This window comes from Lepisma saccharinum, unplaced genomic scaffold (genome assembly GCF_977018435.1).
Source record: "Lepisma saccharinum unplaced genomic scaffold, izLepSacc3.1 HAP1_SCAFFOLD_832, whole genome shotgun sequence".
NCBI lineage: Eukaryota > Metazoa > Arthropoda > Insecta > Zygentoma > Lepismatidae > Lepisma > Lepisma saccharinum.
Genome location: NW_028143494.1, coordinates 20,641 through 43,493, shown reverse-complemented (window position 1 = coordinate 43,493; position 22,853 = coordinate 20,641). Strand labels below are relative to the sequence as shown.

Below are 22,853 nucleotides of genomic sequence, written 5' to 3'. Positions count from 1 at the left end.
TTCAAAAACTACATACTCAGATCTTCACCAAACTTTGCAGGGATACATTGGATGTCAAGACACGTGGAAAAAACGTACAAAACAAGAGATTGGAGACATCAAGATTTTGGACGAATTTTTTAAGAATTTTCAAATGTTCAGAAAGGATGTTCCAGATAAGGTCAAAAACGACATACTCAGATCTTCACCAAACTTTGCAGAAATACATTGGATGTCAAGACACGTGGAAAAAACATACAAAATATAGGATTGGGGACATCAAGATTTTGGTCAAATATTTTTAAGAATTTTCAAATTTTCAGATAAGAGGTTCCATATAAGGTCAAAAACTACATACTCAGATCTTCACCAAAATTGCAGGGATACATTGGATGTCAAGACACGTGGAAAAAACGTACAAAACAAGAGATTGGAGACATCAAGATTTTGGACGAATTTTTCAAGAATTCTCAAATTTTCAGATAGGAGGTTCCATATAAGGTCAAAAACTACATACTCAGATCTTCACCAAACTTTGCATGGATACATTGGAGGTCAAGACACGTGGAAAAAAAGTACAAAACAAGAGAGTGGAGACATCAAGATTTTAGACGGATTTTTTAGGAATTATCAAATTTTCAGATGGGAGGTTCCATATAAGGTCAAAAACTACATACTCAGATCTTCACCAAACTTTGCAGGGATACATTGGATGTCAAGACACGTGGAAAAAACGTACAAAACAAGAGATTGGAGACATCAAGATTTTGGACGAATATTTTAAGAATTTTCAAATTTTCAGAAAGGAGGTTCCATATAAGGTCAAAAACTACATACTCAGATCTACACCAAACTTTGCAGGGATACATTGGATGTCAAGACACGTGGAAAAAACGTACAAAACAAGAGATTGGAGACATCAAGATTTTGGACGAATTTTTTAAGAATTTTCAAATTTTCAGAAAGGATGTTCCAGATAAGGTCAAAAACGACATACTCAGATCTTCACCAAACTTTGCAGGGATACATTGGAGGTCAAGACACGTGGAAAAAACGTACAAAACAAGAGATTGGAGACATCAAGATTTTGGACGAATTTTTTAAAAATTTTCAAATTTTCAGATGGGAGGTTCCAGATAAAGTCAAAAACTACATACTCAGATCTTCACCAAACTTTGCATGGATACATTGGATGTCAAGACACGTGGAAAAAACATACAAAACATAGGATTGGAGACATCAAGATTTTGGTCGAATTTTTTAAGAATTTTCAAATTTTCAGATGGGAGGTTCCATATAAGTTCAAAAACTACATACTCAGATCTTCACCAAACTTTGCAGGGATACATTGGATGTCAAGACACGTGGAAAAAACGTACAAAACAAGAGATTGGAGACATCAAGATTTTGGACGAATTTTTTAAGAATTTTCAAATGTTCAGAAAGGATGTTCCAGATAAGGTCAAAAACGACATACTCAGATCTTCACCAAACTTTGCAGAAATACATTGGATGTCAAGACACGTGGAAAAAACATACAAAATATAGGATTGGGGACATCAAGATTTTGGTCAAATATTTTTAAGAATTTTCAAATTTTCAGATAAGAGGTTCCATATAAGGTCAAAAACTACATACTCAGATCTTCACCAAAATTGCAGGGATACATTGGATGTCAAGACACGTGGAAAAAACGTACAAAACAATAGATTGAGGTCATCAAGGTTTTGGACGGATTTTTTAGGAATTTTCAAATTTTCAGATGGGAGGTTCCAGATAAGGTCAAAAACTACATACTCAGATCTTCACCAAACTTTGCACGGATACATTGGATGTCAAGACACGTGGAAAAAACGTACAAAACAAGAGATTGGAGACATCAAGATTTTGGACGAATTTTTCAAGAATTCTCAAATTTTCAGATAGGAGGTTCCATATAAGGTCAAAAACTACATACTCAGATCTTCACCAAACTTTGCATGGATACATTGGATGTCAAGACACGTGGAAAAAACATACAAAACATAGGATTGGAGACATCAAGATTTTGGTCGAATTTTTTAAGAATTACCAAATTTTCAGATATGAGGTTCCATATAAGGTCAAAAACTACATACTCAGATCTTCACCAAACTTTGCAGGGATACATTGGATGTCAAGACACGTGGAAAAAACGTACAAAACAAGAGATTGGAGACATCAAGATTTTGGACGAATTTTTTAAGAATTTTCAAATTTTCAGAAAGGAGGTTCCATATAAGGTCAAAAACTACATACTCAGATCTTCACCAAACTTTGCAGGGATACATTGGATGTCAAGACACGTGGAAAAAACGTACAAAACAAGAGATTGGAGACATCAAGATTTTGGACGAATTTTTTAAGAATTTTCAAATTTTCAGAAAGGAGGTTCCATATAAGGTCAAAAACTACATACTCAGATCTTCACCAAACGTTGCAGGGATACATTGGATGTCAAGACACGTGGAAAAAACGTACAAAACAAGAGATTGGAGACATCAAGATTTTGGACGAATTTTTTAAGAATTTTCAAATTTTCAGAAAGGATGTTCCAGATAAGGTCAAAAACGACATACTCAGATCTTCACCAAACTTTGCAGGGATACATTGGATGTCAAGACACGTGGAAAAAACGTACAAAACAAGAGATTGGAGACATCAAGATTTTGGACGAATTTTTTAAGAATTTTCAAATTTTCAGAAAGGATGTTCCAGATAAGGTCAAAAACGACATACTCAGATCTTCACCAAACTTTGCAGGGATACATTGGATGTCAAGACACGTGGAAAAAACATACAAAACATAGGATTGGGGACATCAAGATTTTGGTCAAATTTTTTAAGAATTTTCAAATTTTCAGATAGGAGGTTCCATATAAGGTCAAAAACTACATACTCAGATCTTCACCAAACTTTGCAGGGATACATTGGAGGTCAAGACACGTGGAAAAAACGTACAAAACAAGAGATTGGAGACATCAAGATTTTGGACGAATTTTTTAAAAATTTTCAAATTTTCAGATGGGAGGTTCCAGATAAGGTCAAAAACTACATACTCAGATCTTCACCAAACTTTGCATGGATACATTGGATGTCAAGACACGTGGAAAAAACATACAAAACATAGGATTGGAGACATCAAGATTTTGGTCGAATTTTTTAAGAATTTTCAAATTTTCAGAAAGGAGGTTCCAGATAAGGTCAAAAACTACATACTCAGATCTTCACCAAACTTTGCAGGGATACTTTGGATGTCAAGACACGTGGAAAAAACGTACAAAACAATAGATTGAGGTCATCAAGATTTTGGACGGATTTTTTAGGAATTTTCAAATTTTCAGATGGGAGGTTCCAGATAAGGTCAAAAACTACATACTCAGATCTTCACCAAACTTTGCAGGGATACATTGGATGTCAAGACACGTGGAAAAAAAGTACAAAACAAGAGATTGGAGACATCAAGATTTTGGACGAATTTTTCAAGAATTCTCAAATTTTCAGATAGGAGGTTCCATATAAGGTCAAAAACTACATACTCAGATCTTCACCAAACTTTGCATGGATACATTGGATGTCAAGACACGTGGAAAAAACATACAAAACATAGGATTGGAGACATCAAGATTTTGGTCGAATTTTTTAAGAATTTTCAAATTTTCAGATATGAGGTTCCATATAAGGTCAAAAACTACATACTCAGATCTTCACCAAACTTTGCAGGGATACATTGGATGTCAAGACACGTGGAAAAAACATACAAGACATAGGATTGGGGACATCAAGATTTTAGACGGATTTTTTAGGAATTTTCAAATTTTCAGATGGGAGGTTCCATATAAGGTCAAAAACTACATACTCAGATCTTCACCAAACTTTGCAGGGATACATTGGATGTCAAGACACGTGGAAAAAACGTACAAAACAAGAGATTGAGGTCATCAAGATTTTGGACGGATTTTTTAGGAATTTACAAATTTTCAGATGGGAGGTTCCAGATAAGGTCAAAAACTACATACTCAGATCTTCACCAAACTTTGCAGGGATACATTGGATGTCAAGACACGTGGAAAAAACGTACAAAACAAGAGATTGGAGACATCAAGATTTTGGACGAATTTTTTAAGAATTTTCAAATTTTCAGATATGAGGTTCCATATAAGGTCAAAAACTACATACTCAGATCTTCACCAAACTTTGCATGGATACATTGGATGTCAAGACACGTGGAAAAAACATACAAAACATAGGATTGGAGACATCAAGATTTTGGTCGAATTTTTTAAGAATTACCAAATTTTCAGATATGAGGTTCCATATTAGGTCAAAAACTACATACTCAGATCTTCACCAAACTTTGCAGGGATACATTGGATGTCAAGACACGTGGAAAAAACGTACAAAACAAGAGATTGGAGACATCAAGATTTTGGACGAATTTTTTAAGAATTTTCAAATTTTCAGAAAGGAGGTTCCATATAAGGTCAAAAACTACATACTCAGATCTTCACCAAACTTTGCAGGGATACATTGGATGTCAAGACACGTGGAAAAAACGTACAAAACAAGAGATTGGAGACATCAAGTTTTTGGACGAATTTTTTAAGAATTTTCAAATTTTCAGAAAGGAGGTTCCATATAAGGTCAAAAACTACATACTCAGATCTTCACCAAACTTTGCAGGGATACATTGGATGTCAAGACACGTGGAAAAAACGTACAAAACAAGAGATTGGAGACATCAAGATTTTGGACGAATTTTTTAAGAATTTTCAAATTTTCAGAAAGGATGTTCCAGATAAGGTCAAAAACGACATACTCAGATCTTCACCAAACTTTGCAGGGATACATTGGATGTCAAGACACGTGGAAAAAACGTACAAAACAAGAGATTGGAGACATCAAGATTTTGGACGAATTTTTTAAGAATTTTCAAATTTTCAGAAAGGATGTTCCAGATAAGGTCAAAAACGACATACTCAGATCTTCACCAAACTTTGCAGGGATACATTGGATGTCAAGACAAGTGGAAAAAACATACAAAACATAGGATTGGGGACATCAAGATTTTGGTCAAATTTTTTAAGAATTTTCAAATTTTCAGATAGGAGGTTCCATATAAGGTCAAAAACTACATACTCAGATCTTCACCAAACTTTGCAGGGATACATTGGAGGTCAAGACACGTGGAAAAAACGTACAAAACAAGAGATTGGAGACATCAAGATTTTGGACGAATTTTTTAAAAATTTTCAAATTTTCAGATAGGAGGTTCCAGATAAGGTCAAAAACTACATACTCAGATCTTCACCAAACTTTGCAGGGATACATTGGATGTCAAGACACGTGGAAAAAACGTACAAAACAAGAGATTGGAGACATCAAGATTTTGGACGAATTTTTTAAGAATTTTCAAATGTTCAGAAAGGATGTTCCAGATAAGGTCAAAAACGACATACTCAGATCTTCACCAAACTTTGCAGAAATACATTGGATGTCAAGACACGTGGAAAAAACATACAAAATATAGGATTGGGGACATCAAGATTTTGGTCAAATATTTTTAAGAATTTTCAAATTTTCAGATAAGAGGTTCCATATAAGGTCAAAAACTACATACTAAGATCTTCACCAAAATTGCAGGGATACATTGGATGTCAAGACACGTGGAAAAAACGTACAAAACAATAGATTGAGGTCATCAAGATTTTGGATGGATTTTTTAGGAATTTTCAAATTTTCAGATGGGAGGTTCCAGATAAGGTCAAAAACTACATACTCAGATCTTCACCAAACTTTGCAGGGATACATTGGATGTCAAGACACGTGGAAAAAACGTACAAAACAAGAGATTGGAGACATCAAGATTTTGGACGAATTTTTCAAGAATTCTCAAATTTTCAGATAGGAGGTTCCATATAAGGTCAAAAACTACATACTCAGATCTTCACCAAACTTTGCATGGATACATTGGATGTCAAGACACGTGGAAAAACATACAAAACATAGGATTGGAGACATCAAGATTTTGGTCGAATTTTTTAAGAATTTTCAAATTTTCAGAAAGGAGGTTCCATATAAGGTCAAAAACTACATACTCAGATCTTCACCAAACTTTGCAGGGATACATTGGAGGTCAAGACACGTGGAAAAAACGTACAAAACAAGAGATTGGAGACATCAAGATTTTGGACGAATATTTTAAGAATTTTCAAATTTTCAGAAAGGAGGTTCCATATAAGGTCAAAAACTACATACTCAGATCTACACCAAACTTTGCAGGGATACATTGGATGTCAAGACACGTGGAAAAAACATACAAAACATAGGATTGGAGACATCAAGATTTTGGACGAATTTTTTAAGAATTTTCAAATTTTCAGAAAGGATGTTCCAGATAAGGTCAAAAACGACATACTCAGATCTTCACCAAACTTTGCAGGGATACATTGGAGGTCAAGACACGTGGAAAAAAAGTACAAAACAAGAGATTGAAGACATCAAGATTTTGGACGAATTTTTTAAATATTTTCAAATTTTCAGATAGGAGGTTCCAGATAAGGTCAAAAACTACATACTCAGATCTTCACCAAACTTTGCAGGGATACATTGGATGTCAAGACACGTGGAAAAAACATACAAAACATAGGATTGGGGATATCAAGATTTTGGTCAAATTTCTTAAGAATTTTCAAATTTTCAGATAGGAGGTTCCATATAAGGTCAAAAACTACATACTCAGATCTTCACCAAACATTGCAGGGATACATTGGATGTCAAGAAACGTGGAAAAAACGTACAAAACAAGAGATTGGAGACATCAAGATTTTGGACGAATTTTTGAAGAATTTTCAAATTTTCAGATAGGAGGTTCCAGATAAGGTCAAAAACGACATACTCAGATCTTCACCAAACTTTGCAGGGATACATTGGATGTCAAGACACGTGGAAAAAACATACAAAACATAGGATTGGGGACATCAAGATTTTGGTCGAATTTTTTAAGAATTTTCAAATTTTCAGATAGGATGTTCCAGATAAGGTCAAAAACGACATACTCAGATCTTCACCAAACTTTGCAGGGATACATTGGAGGTCAAGACACGTGGAAAAAAAGTACAAAACAAGAGATTGAAGACATCAAGATTTTGGACGAATTTTTTAAAAATTTTCAAATTTTCAGATAGGAGGTTCCATATAAGGTAAAAACTACATACTCAGATCTTCACCAAACTTTGCAGGGATACATTGGATGTCAAGACACGTGGAAAAAACTTACAAAACAAGAGATTGGAGACATCAAGATTTTGGACGAATTTTTTAAGAATTTTCAAATTTTCAGAAAGGAGGTTCCATATAAGGTCAAAAACTACATACTCAGATCTTCACCAAACTTTGCAGGGATACATTGGATGTCAAGACACGTGGAAAAAACGTACAAAACAAGAGATTGGAGACATCAAGATTTTGGACGAATTTTTTAAGAATTTTCAAATTTTCAGAAAGGAGGTTCCATAAAAGGTCAAAAACTACATACTCAGATCTTCACCAAACTTTGCAGGGATACATTGGATGTCAAGACACGTGGAAAAAACGTACAAAACAAGAGATTGGAGACATCAAGATTTTGGACGAATTTTTTAAGAATTTTCAAATTTTCAGAAAGGATGTTCCAGATAAGGTCAAAAACGACATACTCAGATCTTCACCAAACTTTGCAGGGAGTAGTGGGTTTTACGGTACGGACGGTGCGAGAAAGTACGAACCTCTCTCCAGCAGCTTTGGCCATACTTAAAACTTGGTCAACATGCCCATTTGAGTTTTTTTGCTCAAGTGTAGAGCTCTTATAATTTAAGATTTTTGTAAAAATGCCCTCGGGAATTTTTCAGAAAGTACGAACCCCTCCTCAAGCAGATTTGCTATACTTACAAAAATTGCATTAGCCAGATTTTTGTTCATAAGCTTGTCAATTTTTGGCCACACCAGAAATTAAGCTTATAGTATGTTTTTCTGTCAAAATCCCAGGAATCTTGAATTGATATATATTGGGTTCTGAGACCGAGTGGAGTGTGGTGCATTGCCTTGTAATCAGGAGGGTTTTGGGTTTGAGTCCTTATAAAATCTGATGGCAAAATGTTAATATTGTTGTTTTGTAAACAAAGGAGCTTTGGGTTCGAGTCCTGATAGATGTGGCATTCCATATGTGAGATTTTGCTCTGTTGATAGCCCCCAGATCTTAAATTTAGTAAAAATGTTGTATAACAGAGCAAAATTATTCTCTATTAAGAATCACCAGAGTTTTGTTATCTGGGAGCTCAACAATACGGGGCAAAACTGCATAATCAATACAATAGAATGGAGGTCACGTAAACATTGCATGTTCTTTCCAATCTTTTTGATCAGTTCCATGTTTTGGCCAACAATAAATTATTGCATGCCCGTGAGTTGTATGCCAATAGATATAATCTATACTGCGTCTTTTCAGAGAGTTATTTATTATTAAAGAGTAATTGCCTTCATTCTGTTTGCCTGAGTGATTATATCTGTTGATATTGCCTCTAATATGTCTTTTCCGAGGGGAAATTACATGTTATTTGTCATGGGACTCAAAGAGAAATTATTATCTACACTGTGTACTCTTTCAGGGAACCATCCATCATATTGAGGAATTGCCTTCTCGGATATTATCATGCAAAGGTTTGGTATTGTCGCAACAAAATAATTGCAAGGGCAGATGTGCTGGGTAGGTAAAAGCTTTTCTGCTCGTAAGCATAGGTAATATAAAATGGGTAGGTAATATATTTTCTGACGGTAAAGTATTGTTTTATATCCAAAGAGTTTCTGTGTTTGAATCGTGTCGCTAGTTCGAGTTGCTGTTTTAAGTCCATTTTATGCACAGTAAGGCTAATCGGGACTGGCCCTACAGTTTTAAAGTGGGATCCAAACTACTTGTGCCTCCACCGGGTATCGAACCCGGGACCTCTTGATTACAAGGCAATAGCGCTACCACTGCGCCATGGGGGAAGCCCTGAATTGTGCTTCTAGAACTGCTCCGTGACTCGCTCATTTCTCACATCATAAATATATGATTTTTCACCTATGAGAATAACGCTACATATGGTGTCATCTGGTAAAGCCTCGTGGAATTCACAGATAATTTTAATGTTTGTTCTATCATTAACCACAACCTGTTTTCTTTTCGAAGTGTTAATTACAAACATGGGTCTCCGTTCCTTGAATTCATCTGGTGCGTAGTACAGGTCAGTATTGCCAGTAGTGACGCGCTTGAAGGAAGAAAAAGCCTCATATAATTTAAGAAAATCATCCTTGGACATGTCTAAATTATAATTTTCTCTAGGAAAGACTTCATTTCTGCCATTTTTAAGATAAATGTTCTTGATGTTGCAGTTATCAAATCTACTTGAATTTTTTTCCTGATTGTTGTGTCTTCCGGTCTGAAACAGTACCACCACAAAATCAGGCATGTCAAATTGAATACTGGAGAATGAAGTTGTCGCATCAAATTCATAATAAGTACCAGTGGCAACCTTCTGTACGCATTGATATGTGTAAAATTGAAGAGGAACCTGTGGATTTTTTAGGATATCTGCTTTGTATTTAAGAGCGTAACTGGCCTCATACTCAACAACGGGGATTCTTAACTCCATAGTCTGAATAATGCATTTGCCTGCATCTGGTAAGGTATTAGGCAAAGCTTCCCCTGTAGGGTTTAATGTATTGTACCTCATCAATGTATTGTTATCATTTGCAGCTCTTCTAAATGTAATTCTTAAACCACCCTTCCACATGATATCTTTGTAATCTGAGAAGAATCCTGGCAACAGGCGCATAGGAAACAGCACCGTGTGATTTTTAGATAATATCTTATCACCAGCTTCAAATCCGCCTATTTTGTAGTAAGAAGCCTCGGTTTTGGATAATTTTAATGTGGCCAAAGCTGTGGAGGTAATGCCGGGATAATCTATTCTGTTTATAACAACGCCATGTTTTCTGATCTCAATTTCAGAGAACAGATGCGGCACAAAATTATCCACCAATCTTATATTCGAATTTGCAGGATAATCTGTTCCATCGAGCTTTACAACATCAAATTTGATGTATAGATCTGCTCTGTGGGGGTGTATAAAGCCATCCCCTACATCAAGATCAACCTCAACCTCCGTGTTGGGTTGATTTAAATTTGCAAATGTCCTCCTGTTTGGGGGGAATGATTGTAGCTCATAACTCTCAATATTTTCCATTGTATGTATTTTTATTTAAATGTTAATCTCTATGATAGCAGTTGTTGTGGCTCCAGCAAAATCAACTAATTCTTCTTTTTCATTAGTGACCATCAATTCAATGTAATCTATTCTATTATGACACACAGGAAAATATAATGTTGGGGATGGATTGTAGATGATTGGCTCCATGAATTCGGAATTAGGTTTGAATGTCGCAATGATGCCGGTTTGTTTGTGAGTGCCTATGCCATTTGATTTGGTGATCATACCCTCGGCCACATTACAGTGAATATTCAGAGTCTCTATGGCTAAGAATTTGGGTATATTCATAGCAGTGTGTTTGATGGCCGGTTCAAGTTTTGTGTTGTTCTCAAAGCCTAGCAGCTCTCCTATAGTACCCAGATGCACTGTTTCTGTGGCAGATACAATCTCTACTCTGTGAGTGACAGAATTTTGACTTAACACTATACCTCTGGGTAATTGAGCATTTAGAGTGGACAGATTATATTGCCCTGGAGTGATGACAATTTTTTGATCCCCTACTGCAATTGTGTTGTTGTGGTGTGTAATATTAGGTATCAAGTACATGCCGTAAAATGCTCTGAGAGCTATTGTTTTGGGATACACTATATCATCATGTAATTTGAGTTTCAATATTGAATTTTGGCTGGTGAGATGGAATACCCCCATGATGTTTCAGATACCACAAGGCCTTTTGAAAATTTTCAATTGATGGTTTATTTATTTGAGACATGTATCTGAGAACAGATAAACACAAATGTCCGCAATTAACATCTTTGAAGTTTTGAACACGGGCATTATTGTAATAAAGATTAGCTGATTTTAAATATTTTATTAAATTTTCAGGTGGAACACCTCCAAATGAATCAAACACAAATGCATCATCTTTTAAATATTTAAGATAACAAATCCAGTGAGTGCCCTGATTTTTGTACTCATCCAAATTAACTATGCCACACTCTTTGTTGAGTGGTTGTTCAGGTAAAGAATCAGACATGTACACACCTCTAAAATGTTTGATGCCCAATGGCTTGATTAAAGCTTCAATATCTTGGTTTGTAAGCGGTTCTTGTTTTTTTTAAACTTATTCATGGCTCTCTTAACACCTTTGCCCTTTTTCTCCATGGCGAGGTTATGGCGCCTCTGCTCATCTAATTCTGCCCTATTTTTCTTGGCATCTATTACTGTTTTTGCTATGGCAGCTGATCCCCCGGCCAAGCTCCCAACAGCCCCGAGAGCAGCTAAGATGGCAGGGATGGTAAATATAAATCCCCCTGTATGCAATTTTTTCCTGGATTGCTGTAATTTTTTTAATTGGGGGGTACTAAGCAACAATTTCATACCATGTCCCTTTGCAATACAAGAGCTTTTTTTCTTGCGCTGCTTTTTGGTCAAAAGGCTATCAATAGTTTTAAGAGATTTAAGACCTGCATAAGGTATTTGATACATAACACCCTTGGCCTTCATTGTAGGTTTATTATATACATATTCACAGCCCCCACCCCAGTTTTTGTTTGGTGCTCATAGCTATGGTGGTTCCCAATGCTGCTATTTTTTCACTCAAAGAAGCATCTTTGCTTACAAATCTGCCAAATGCGGCCTCTTCTAATTTCTTGTCTGCAACATGTCTCTTGTCAAGATCAGAATGTGTGTTGTATGCTATGTCATGGTCTCTACAAGCAGCATCTAAAGGATTAACACCAGGGTCCCCTCTGTTTAATCTATGGTCCAATTTTGTGCCCGGACCACAATACTGATAGCCTGGAATGTGTAGTTCAAATGGCAGCTTGTTTATAATGTCATTAACAAGGCCCCGACCCTCAGAAACATTCCAAAATTTAGGTGGTAGAGTATTAATAATTTTTATAAGATATCCAATGCCCTTAGGGTCATTCACTATAAAATTAGATAATTTTGTGCTTATCATGTCCATAATTCCAACTTTTTCATTGTAAAAATTGTGGTTCCCAGCATTTTCCTCCCCAGCTATCACCAATAACCTATCTACAAGTTTCCTGACATCATCAACCCACACAAATTCTTTAGGCAGGGTGTTGTATTGTTTGATTCCACTGCCAGTCTTAATCTGTGACCATATGGGCTTGATTAAATTATTGTATTTTGCCCCACTGCTCGACTTGACTCTTTTTTGTGTGGGATCATTGTTCTGGTATAGAGCATCTGATTTTATTAATATTTCTTTGTAATGCTCATAATCCTGATCTGTATAGCTGCCAGGCCTTTTCCTAGTCATCAGTTCCCACAACCCAGGTGTGCCGGGGTACTTAACAAAAGCACCTTTTTCTCCGAGACGAGATTCTGAATAAACAATTATATCATCTCCCATAAAAGTTACTCTGAAATTACCGATTCTATGAATAATGCTGCCATCAAGCTCTGTGTCGGCATATAAGCCAAAAACCTCATCTTTATTGTCTTTAGGTGTGGTTAAATATTTTTGAGCAAGAAGACCCAATTCAATAGGATCCTGACTAGCTTCAATTCTTCTAGGAGCAACAGGACTAGGTGTATGAATGCTGGAAAGTGGGGTGAATGGATAATCTAATATGTTCCTGGCAGCTACAGGCACAAGCTCTGTGATCAAATCTTGATTTTGCTCTGTAACAGTTTTGATATTCTTACCTAAATTATTAATAGCATCAATGACAGGCTGTTCTGTTTGTTTGTGTTTTTCATAAATTCCACGGTTCTCTGATTTCCATCCCTTAAATCTTTTTACAAGATAATCTCTTAACTTAAGATCATCAATGACTGGTCGTTTCATGGTTATTTATTTATGTCTCAACGTCTAGAAAATCGTTGATTTTATTTCTGTATTTGCCACTATTGGGTGTTCTTGTCATATCAATTGTGACAAACCCATAACTGTCCTGGTTCCAGCACCTGCTGCAAAACTTGGAAAAATCATTGTAGCTCAAGTCCCCACCTACATATTCATCATGTATGTGTTTGAGGTTGGTATGATCTTGATGAAACACACATATAAAATTGCTGTTGTCTCGGATCAGTTGCTTCGGTATTTTAGAAAAAGTCTGTGCCAGGTAGAAGCAATCTATGTTTTTGTGTCGGCCCTGTGTAAAGAAATTTCTAACCTTGTTTTGATTATCCAGTATAATGTCATCAAACACAACAACAGAATTATCGAGACATTCATGGAGTGGCTTAACATCTGGTTCAAAAGTGGCAATATCCAATCCATCATATAGCTTCATCAGCTGCTGATATTTTAATTGTTCCAAGCTCTTTGAGAAAACATACAAGTGCCTGTTTTTCCAGTCTAACCAGTTGGGTGCCAATAAAAAATTATCAACCATTAGAGTAGTTTTACCACAAGCAGATGGCCCAACAATAAGACACCTAATATTATCAGGTAGCAGCACTCCATTTATCTTATTCTGCTGTTCAGGTTCTGGCAGCCTTTTTATAACATCCCAGGTGCTCATATTATCACTTTGTCTGCATCGATCCAGCTGTTTTCCGGATGACCCAGCCATTTGACAAGTAACTTGTTGCCTTTTCTGCGGATGATTTTTTCTATGAGATATGTGTCAGGCTGTTTAGTTTTGCTGAGCTCTTGTTCATAGAACCTGCCTTTGAGAATTTCTCCTCGGTGATCTTTTATTATATAAGTGTTAAGGGTCCCGGGTTTAACTTGAACCACTGTAAATAATTCGGTGCTCCAGTTTCTCGTAAAGCCTCTCTTGAATAAGTGCTTATATTTGCTGATTCTTACTTGATCGCCCACCCTGTATTTGGCCCTTCTTGTTGTTGGCTGATATCTAGGATAATAAACAGTGCTGATCAATTTTTGCTCATCAGATGAAGTTACTTCAGAGGGCTTCATGTTGATTGTGGAATGGACCGAGTTGTTATATTTATGTAGAAGTTCTGGAAGAATATTAATCCATTTATAATTACCTTGCAGTGTGAATTGTTTATACATAAGATTTTTTAAGGTTCTGTTGAATCTCTCTACAATTGAGGCTTTGAGATCACTGTAACTCGAGTAATGTTTTATTGACTGGCTTTTAATAAATTGTTGGAACACAGAATTATAAAATTCTTTGCCATTATCTGTTTGCAAATAGCGCGGTGATCTTCCTGAATGATTGATGATTGTCCTGATGGCTTCTGTAACACATTTTCCAGTCTTGGATTTGAGTGGCACAGCCCAGGCAAATTTTGAAAATGTGTCTATCACAGTGAGTAGATACTTGTAGCCCTTGTTGATTTTGTCTAAGTTTTTCAACTGTCCACTTGACAACTCAATCAAGTCGCTCTGCCATAAATCATCTATGCCCTTTGTGACTACTGGCAGTCTCTTATAATTATGTCGGGCTTGTCTGTGTAATTCATCAACAATAATTTGTCTAGACATGATATGAAAACAAGAATATTGCAACTATGGGGTGTTCAGCAGCTGATACTGCAGGATTTTCTAAATATAATTTGTCCCCTATTTGTATTTTAAATTCCAGAGAGCCATCATCTTCAGCATAGGCTGTTTCTAATGTATTGGGGTCTGTAAAATCCTCCAACTCTACACTGGTGATTTTTACTTTGTTATCAGCATTTGTTATCGATAATGTGGGGTAGTGGTGTGCCTGTGGCTGATGCCAATATTTGATCTTGATTGGTCTCAATGTGCCCCCAACAAAAAACTGGTAATAAAATTGAGCAGGGGACAGCATATATATTTTGCCACCTGGTGTAAATGGAGAATCATATTCTTTGTTGGGGATGCTGTACAATTCAAGAATTACTGTATGTTTTGGATTCTCGATTATGCCTGTTATTTCTTTTTCTGCTGTAAGCAATCTGCTTGTTACAGATTCAAGGTGCTCATTGATGGTTCTAACAACATCATCATGGCCTGGCTTTATTTTTATGTCCACAACAAGTTTCTTGTATTGTTGCACAATCTCTTGAAGCTGGGTGGCAAAAACAGACAGAGCATTTGCTTGATTGGATTCCATGGTCCCTAGCTGTTGCTTGATATTAGCTACAATTTGTTGCAAATTTTCAACAACTGCCAATTTTGAATTTTGAGCAGTGAGATCATGGACCTGTCTTCTGATATCCTCAAACAGGGCATGCAGTTCATTAATATGTTGATTGGTTGGAAGAGTGGCCACTGTCTGTGTGAGTTGTTTGATCTCTGCTTGGATATTCTTGATATCTTCTGATTTCAATATCCTATTCACTGCCCTCTTAATATTTTTAAGTTCCTGTGATGTAGGAAGATTTGATACTGTATTCTGCAAAGATTCAAGTGCCAATTTTACATTGTTTAATTCAGAAGCATCAGCCACATTTTGCATAGCATTTTGGAGCAGGGCTATATCTGCCTGAGAGGGTGTGGATCGTTGTAAAATTTCAAGCTTTGTTTGGATATCATCGATCAAGTGATGAAAATGAGATAGTTCAGATTCAGTGTTGAGGTTTTCAAGCTTTGTGATCTGTTGCTGGACACTGACAAGTGTATCTACAATCCCAGGCAGGCGAGTTTCTTGTACATTTGCCAAATCACTTTGCACTGCTGCTATTGTACCCTCAAGATGGGTTATGGTACTTTGAATTTTTCCAAAATCTTCATATGTTTCAAGTTGCAGCTTAATATTTGCTACACTCCGAGTTATTGCATTCAAAGCATCAGAAGATGGCAAGTTGTTCATAAAATTTTCAAGTGTCTCAATTTTTTCTTTAACCTCGGCTATGGCATTGTTCAGAGGGTCCAGATTAGGTATCTGGAGTGACTGAATCTGTTCCTTTAGAGTGGAAATGACTAGATCAAAATCTTCCTGTGATTTTATGCTTTTGACAATTGTTTGGAGCTGTGTCTGGACATTATTTATCTGCTCTTCCAATTGTTGTTTCAATTGCTCGGAGTTCGTAGCCTGGGTCTTAAATTTGGCTTGAAGAGCTGCTACAGCTTCTTCCAAACTTTGAAAATTATCCAATGTGGCCAAATCAGTATATTTCTGAAGCAGCAATTTGAGTTCAGAATCAATTTTAAGAAGAGGGTCCATGCATTGTGATTGTAAATTTGTAATTTCTAATTGAAGACTGGCATTGAGTGTAGTTTGTAAAGCTTGTAAATCACTTCTTAATTTCTTGACTCTGACATCAAGCATCAGAATCTCATCACTGTGATCTTCATGTCTTGTATGGCCAAATATATCATTAGGCATTTTGTTTTACTGGTTATTTATTATAGAGTATCTGATTCTTAATTCTATAAAAAAGGGTATAAGCTTGTCATAAGATCCAGGGACCTCAATATATAAGCAGTCACCAGCAGAAACAGTATATACAGTGCCAGAAATCATGTTTGAGTGCTTAATTCTATAAATATTTCTCCCTACTGAAATCTTGACATCACCCTCAGGGGTTGTAATAAATTGCAATTGCCCACCTACAGGTAATTGGTAATGATTTAAATTATTGTTAAATATGTACAATTTTTTACCTGTTTCTTCATCATTATCTGTAAGTATGCTGTTCAGATGAATAATTAACAAGCCACTCAGTTTAGACATTACAGATTGTAAATCAGGAGAGGGTTGTGGTGTGGGCAGGTTCATAATACCTTGTTTCTTGAACCCAAATAAGTTCATAGGCATGTTTATTTATTTCAAATCATGCTCTGTAATTGGGCATTGTTTGCCATTTTTCAAATCACAATGCCCCCAAGGTAGAGTATGTATGCAACATGATAAAATGCATCTCTTATCATCATGTGGGTCCAGGGCCACTTTTCTTACAACATTTGAAGTCAATAAGTGATCCTCGCTCTGAATTCTATTTTCTGATGTTCTGATTGAACTCTGTGATTTGAGGCAATTTTTATAATCTTCAAATTGGAGGTCTTTTTCAACAGTCACTCTGCCAATGCCCTTGGCCTTTTTGGCAACAGCACCACTACATGTTTCAAAACTGTACACCTTGGCACTTAACCCAGCAAATTCCACAATAACATCACCAAGTGTCTCATCTTTTAACTTGCCAGGCACCTTTTTGTTGTGGGGTTGAATTCTTGTATGTTCACTGGTATCAAAGTATGGAAACAATTCAGGCTGTGACATATCTTGATAAACATCTTCTGTTTGAATTTCAAGAATAAAACTATCCGTGTCCATGTACAATAATTTTACACGATCACCATAAAAAGGTTTCAGCACATCATAATACAATATTAACATATGTAATTTGGACAATTCCAATATCACAGCCCCTACATAAATAGGTTTATCAAACTTGATCTTTGTTTTCATCATGTTGAAAAGTGCCATGTACTCATCATAAATTCTTCTGTAATTGAAGTTGGGCTTTGCAACCAATTTTTTGCTCCGGTTGGGGTCAGTAATTATTTTAACATCGGTATGTTTCCTGACATTTTCAATTGTTTTGCCATACACTGAATTCACCATCAATTTAAACAAGGCCTTATCAAATTGACTTTTTGCAGATGTTCGAAGCTCCGTGTTTGTATCAATATAAGGTTTCAACCATTCTGAGTGCCTGAACCTCAAAACTTTTCTAACTTTGGTCACTTGAACACCATGCTTCATCAGGAACTGGAGGTTTTTGTAATATATGACATATCCCTGTTTCGGCTCCAGAGTCATCATCAATTTCTTCTGTTTAGAGCCAGGTGGGCACCTAACCTCGGGAATTGGGGGCAGATCAGAAAATTTATTGTGCAAATGATCTGGAAATATCTGATCAACCTCTAAGAAGAGGCCATATTCACTGTCATCAAAATTCTGAAGATCTTCAATATTGAAATCTTCAACCCACTCAAGCCCTGCATATGGCAGTTTTTGCATCATGGCGTGACCATAGAGGTTGTTTGCATCTACATACGCTATATAATTTGATGGCCGTGCTGGATCATAATCAGGCATATACTTGTTATTTGCTCTGACATATCTCTGGGAACATTGCACCATCCCTCCTCTTATACATTGCTCCATAAACAGATACATATCTTGATCGTGGATCAGATCCAATTGCATTTTGGTATTGAAAAACGTTGCGGCCCATGCTAGGCCCGGGGCACTGTAAAAATACACTGGGTCCAGTCCATAATTTTGCATAGAAGATTTTCTGAATGCCTGCAATATATCAGCTAAGAGGGTCGTATCAAGTTTTAAATATGCCATGTGATAATCACCAAATGTCTTGCATTTTAAATTGTTCCACATCAACTTGGCATGGTGATAATCTTCATCAGTGATTCCAGATCCTCTGATTCTGCTGTAAAACGCTTCTTGTGGTGGCAGGGAACACTCATCAAATTTAGAAAAATCTGTAACATAGTCATATGGATATACACCCTTCCGCCTAATTAATTTCAGGTCCTGATTTGGAAACAATGCACGTGTAATTTTTAATTTATCATCAGATAATTGAGAGGCCAGTGTAGCCAGGCTAGCAGATAAAATTCTGTAAGAATCAAGAAATCTTATGTGAATAGGAACACCATCAACTTTAATTATCTTGCTAATAGATATATATTTTTCATCATTTTCAGCTAAAATATTTAAATTCTGCTTCTCAAACCCCTCGTACCTGATCAGATGATGGAAATCATAATTGGATGCTCCATGGCAGAATATGGGGATACATTTTGGTCTCTTGATCTTAATATTACAGCTATTACACAGGGCCTGTTTATATCGACCATCTGTATGAGAATGGTGATGTACCTTGATATTTGTATCTGAAAATTCAGAATCACATACCGGGCATTTTTCTGCATTATTGAAATCTTCAATCTGTTCCTCTGTTAAAGGCAACATAGGCTTTGATATTAATAAGGTGTTAGATGCTATGTCACGGCACACATTTTCTATTCTATGTGCAAATTCTTTGATGGCATTTGGTCCCTTGTATGAATATTCTTTAATAACAACACCATCCCGTATAACCACACAACAAAAGCTGGAAGGTTCATGTTGCTGGTATGGTGTAATTGAGGATTCTTCTGGATCTGGGCTACAGAATGCAAGAGGTTTGAGGTTCGATTCAAAATCACAGGCAATATATACTGGGTGTTCCAACAGGGCTTCAAACTTTTTGAATTTGCAATTTTCACTTGGATTGGGCATCACCATATGAACAGGTTTATGGTTCCCACAGTATTTCAGATGCTCAATTAACTTGTTTTTAGCAATTTCTGCATTCTCTTCCCGAACCCCCTTCACCATTTTTTGACCATCAAATACAGTCAAACATCTTCTGCACAACTTGAATATTGTATGAGTTTTGTCTAGTTGTGTTCTCACTAAAGCTTCAAGATTATGTATCAGAGTATAATGGTATGTATCATCTCCTTCAATTAAGAGCAGATCAATCGGAATAGCAGATTCATCATCAATTGTACTAATTCTGAGAGGTGCTATCGGACAATTACCAGTGGAACAAATAAATACATTAATAGATAATTGTTTGCCATTGATGTGCCTGGCCCTTTTTTCAAATTTATCAATATTCTGAACTGACATTGGATATTCCAAACCCTCCATTACATCGTCAAAAAGATGTTCATGCTGTTTGTAATAACTTATTCTCTCAGGATTCCTTGAAACTGGATACAAAGCAGCTAATATACACCACAAAAAGCATTTCTGGTCGGCGTTTTTTATATTGACCACGGCTCTTTTGTTTTTGATATTAGCAGGCAAAGGCACATAAGTAGATCCTTGTAATGGGCTGAATTCAGAAATATTAACATAGAGCTTGTGTGATGAACCGCATAGGCTCCATCCTGACTCTTTTGCCGCAAATTCAGAGTGTTTGATGTTCAGTTGATTTATCAAGCTGCTTATTATTGTGTCTGAATTTGCATTTGAATATACAGGTACAGTTTCTGTTATGTGGGGCTGTGTAAATTTTGTGCCGTTTGGTTTCTTATATTGTACAAACAATTTGAGGGATAGCTTATAAGAGCCATTTTGTGCATTAAGAATTGCCTGCAGATCAGAATTTATACTGTTCAAGAAATTCTCAATGCCACATCTTGGCTCTGATACAAACCGGTGATCCTTTAATTGGCCGTTAAAACTGCTACGGATAGGTGCATGGCGTAGCTGTTTTGCTGCTCTGGTATTAACAGGTGCTTCGTGCTTTCTTTTCAGACCAGATGTAGATGGTTGAGAGGGCAATGCAGAGCAAGTATCTTTATGTTTATATGTGAAATATTCCATGTTGTATTTTCTATTGCATTTGGGGCAAATTTTTGTGGGAGTTTTGTATTTGTCTGGATTACAAATTTTTTGATGCTTGGCCCAATTAGAGCTGGATATATTTTTATTGCACTGATTACAATATTTTTGATTCGGCATTTTTTGCTGTTGTTTATTATATACAATTTCCTGGGTTTCAATTCAAAACTTTATACTGAATAAAAAATATCAGTTGGGTTCAGCACTGTGATTTGTATGTGTATATGTATATATGTGTATATACACTTAATATTTTTGGCTTTGGTATTTATATAAAATTTCCTGGGATTCAAATCTAATCTCTATGGATTAATATTATTAATATTAATCTTATGACAGGTTGTAAAGCCAATAGCTTACAAGTGGAAAATCATTCACACTGACCCGGCACAAATACCTGCACGAACATGCATGTATAGAATAGCAATGACCTTGTTATGTATAACCGGCTAAGACAAATATAAGCTTGACTCTAAATATGAGTAGATTACAACAAATATCAGATTTTATATTGTTCAATATGAATTTAAACCTGTAAGTATGAGAAGCACTGTATCAACACGTCTGTTCCCCTCAGTCAGTCCCACAATACTGGCTGATGCAATATTCAGGAATTTCTGTAAATACTGAGGAAAAAAATCAATACTACCGTCTCGGGAATTGCGCACATTGCCACAGAGGAGAAACATGCAAACACGGACCAATTCTAGAGGTAGGCTCTGCATATTGCATTGTTTTAATATTAAATAAGCAAATCCAATTAAACTTAAACCTGAAGTAAATATGTATAGGTGGGTATGGATACAAGTTTATAGACAAACTGATACAATTTTGTAAATCTGCTTGAGGGGGGTTTGATATTTTCTGAATTATAAAATTCTTGGGTTAGGCAGGTGCTACACTTAAACAAATAAACATGTTGACCAAGTTTTAAGTATAGCAAATCTGCTTGAGGAGGGGTTCGTACTTTCTGAAAAATTCCCGAGGGCATTTTTACAAAAATCTTAAATTATAAGAGCTCTACACTTGAGCAAAAAAACTCAAATGGGCATGTTGACCAAGTTTTAAGTATGGCCAAAGCTGCTGGAGAGAGGTTCGTACTTTCTCGCACCGTCCGTACCGTAAAACCCACTACTGCAGGGATACATTGGATGTCAAGACACGTGGAAAAAACATACAAAACATAGGATTGGGGACATCAAGATTTTGGTCAAATTTTTTAAGAATTTTCAAATTTTCAGATAGGAGGTTCCAGATAAGGTCAAAAACTACATACTCAGATCTTCACCAAACTTTGCAGGGATACATTGGAGGTCAAGACACGTGGAAAAAACGTACAAAACAAGAGATTGGAGACATCAAGATTTTGGACGAATTTTTTAAAAATTTTCAAATTTTCAGATGGGAGGTTCCAGATAAGGTCAAAAACTACATACTCAGATCTTCACCAAACTTTGCATGGATACATTGGATGTCAAGACACGTGGAAAAAACATACAAAACATAGGATTGGAGACATCAAGATTTTGGTCGAATTTTTTAAGAATTTTCAAATTTTCAGATGGGAGGTTCCATATAAGGTCAAAAACTACATACTCAGATCTTCACCAAACTTTGCAGGGATACATTGGATGTCAAGACACGTGGAAAAAACGTACAAAACAAGAGATTGGAGACATCAAGATTTTGGACGAATTTTTTAAGAATTTTCAAATGTTCAGAAAGGATGTTCCAGATAAGGTCAAAAACGACATACTCAGATCTTCACCAAACTTTGCAGAAATACATTGGATGTCAAGACACGTGGAAAAAACATACAAAATATAGGATTGGGGACATCAAGATTTTGGTCAAATATTTTTAAGAATTTTCAAATTTTCAGATAAGAGGTTCCATATAAGGTCAAAAACTACATACTCAGATCTTCACCAAAATTGCAGGGATACATTGGATGTCAAGACACGTGGAAAAAACGTACAAAACAATAGATTGAGGTCATCAAGATTTTGGACGGATTTTTTAGGAATTTTCAAATTTTCAGATGGGAGGTTCCAGATAAGGTCAAAAACTACATACTCAGATCTTCACCAAACTTTGCAGGGATACATTGGATGTCAAGAAACGTGGAAAAAACGTACAAAACAAGAGATTGGAGACATCAAGATTTTGGACGAATTTTTCAAGAATTCTCAAATTTTCAGATAGGAGGTTCCATATAAGGTCAAAAACTACATACTCAGATCTTCACCAAACTTTGCATGGATACATTGGATGTCAAGACACGTGGAAAAAACGTACAAAACAATAGATTGAGGTCATCAAGATTTTGGACGGATTTTTT

At 36.1% G+C, this 22,853-nt stretch overlaps 1 non-coding gene across 1 annotated transcript; it reads right to left on the bottom strand.

The window, feature by feature from the left end:
- Window positions 1-8,949: 8,949 nt before the first annotated feature.
- On the bottom strand, window positions 8,950-9,024 carry TRNAT-UGU (transfer RNA threonine (anticodon UGU)). Its single transcript has one exon. It is a non-coding gene; the product is annotated as a tRNA-Thr (tRNA).
- Window positions 9,025-22,853: the final 13,829 nt, after the last annotated feature.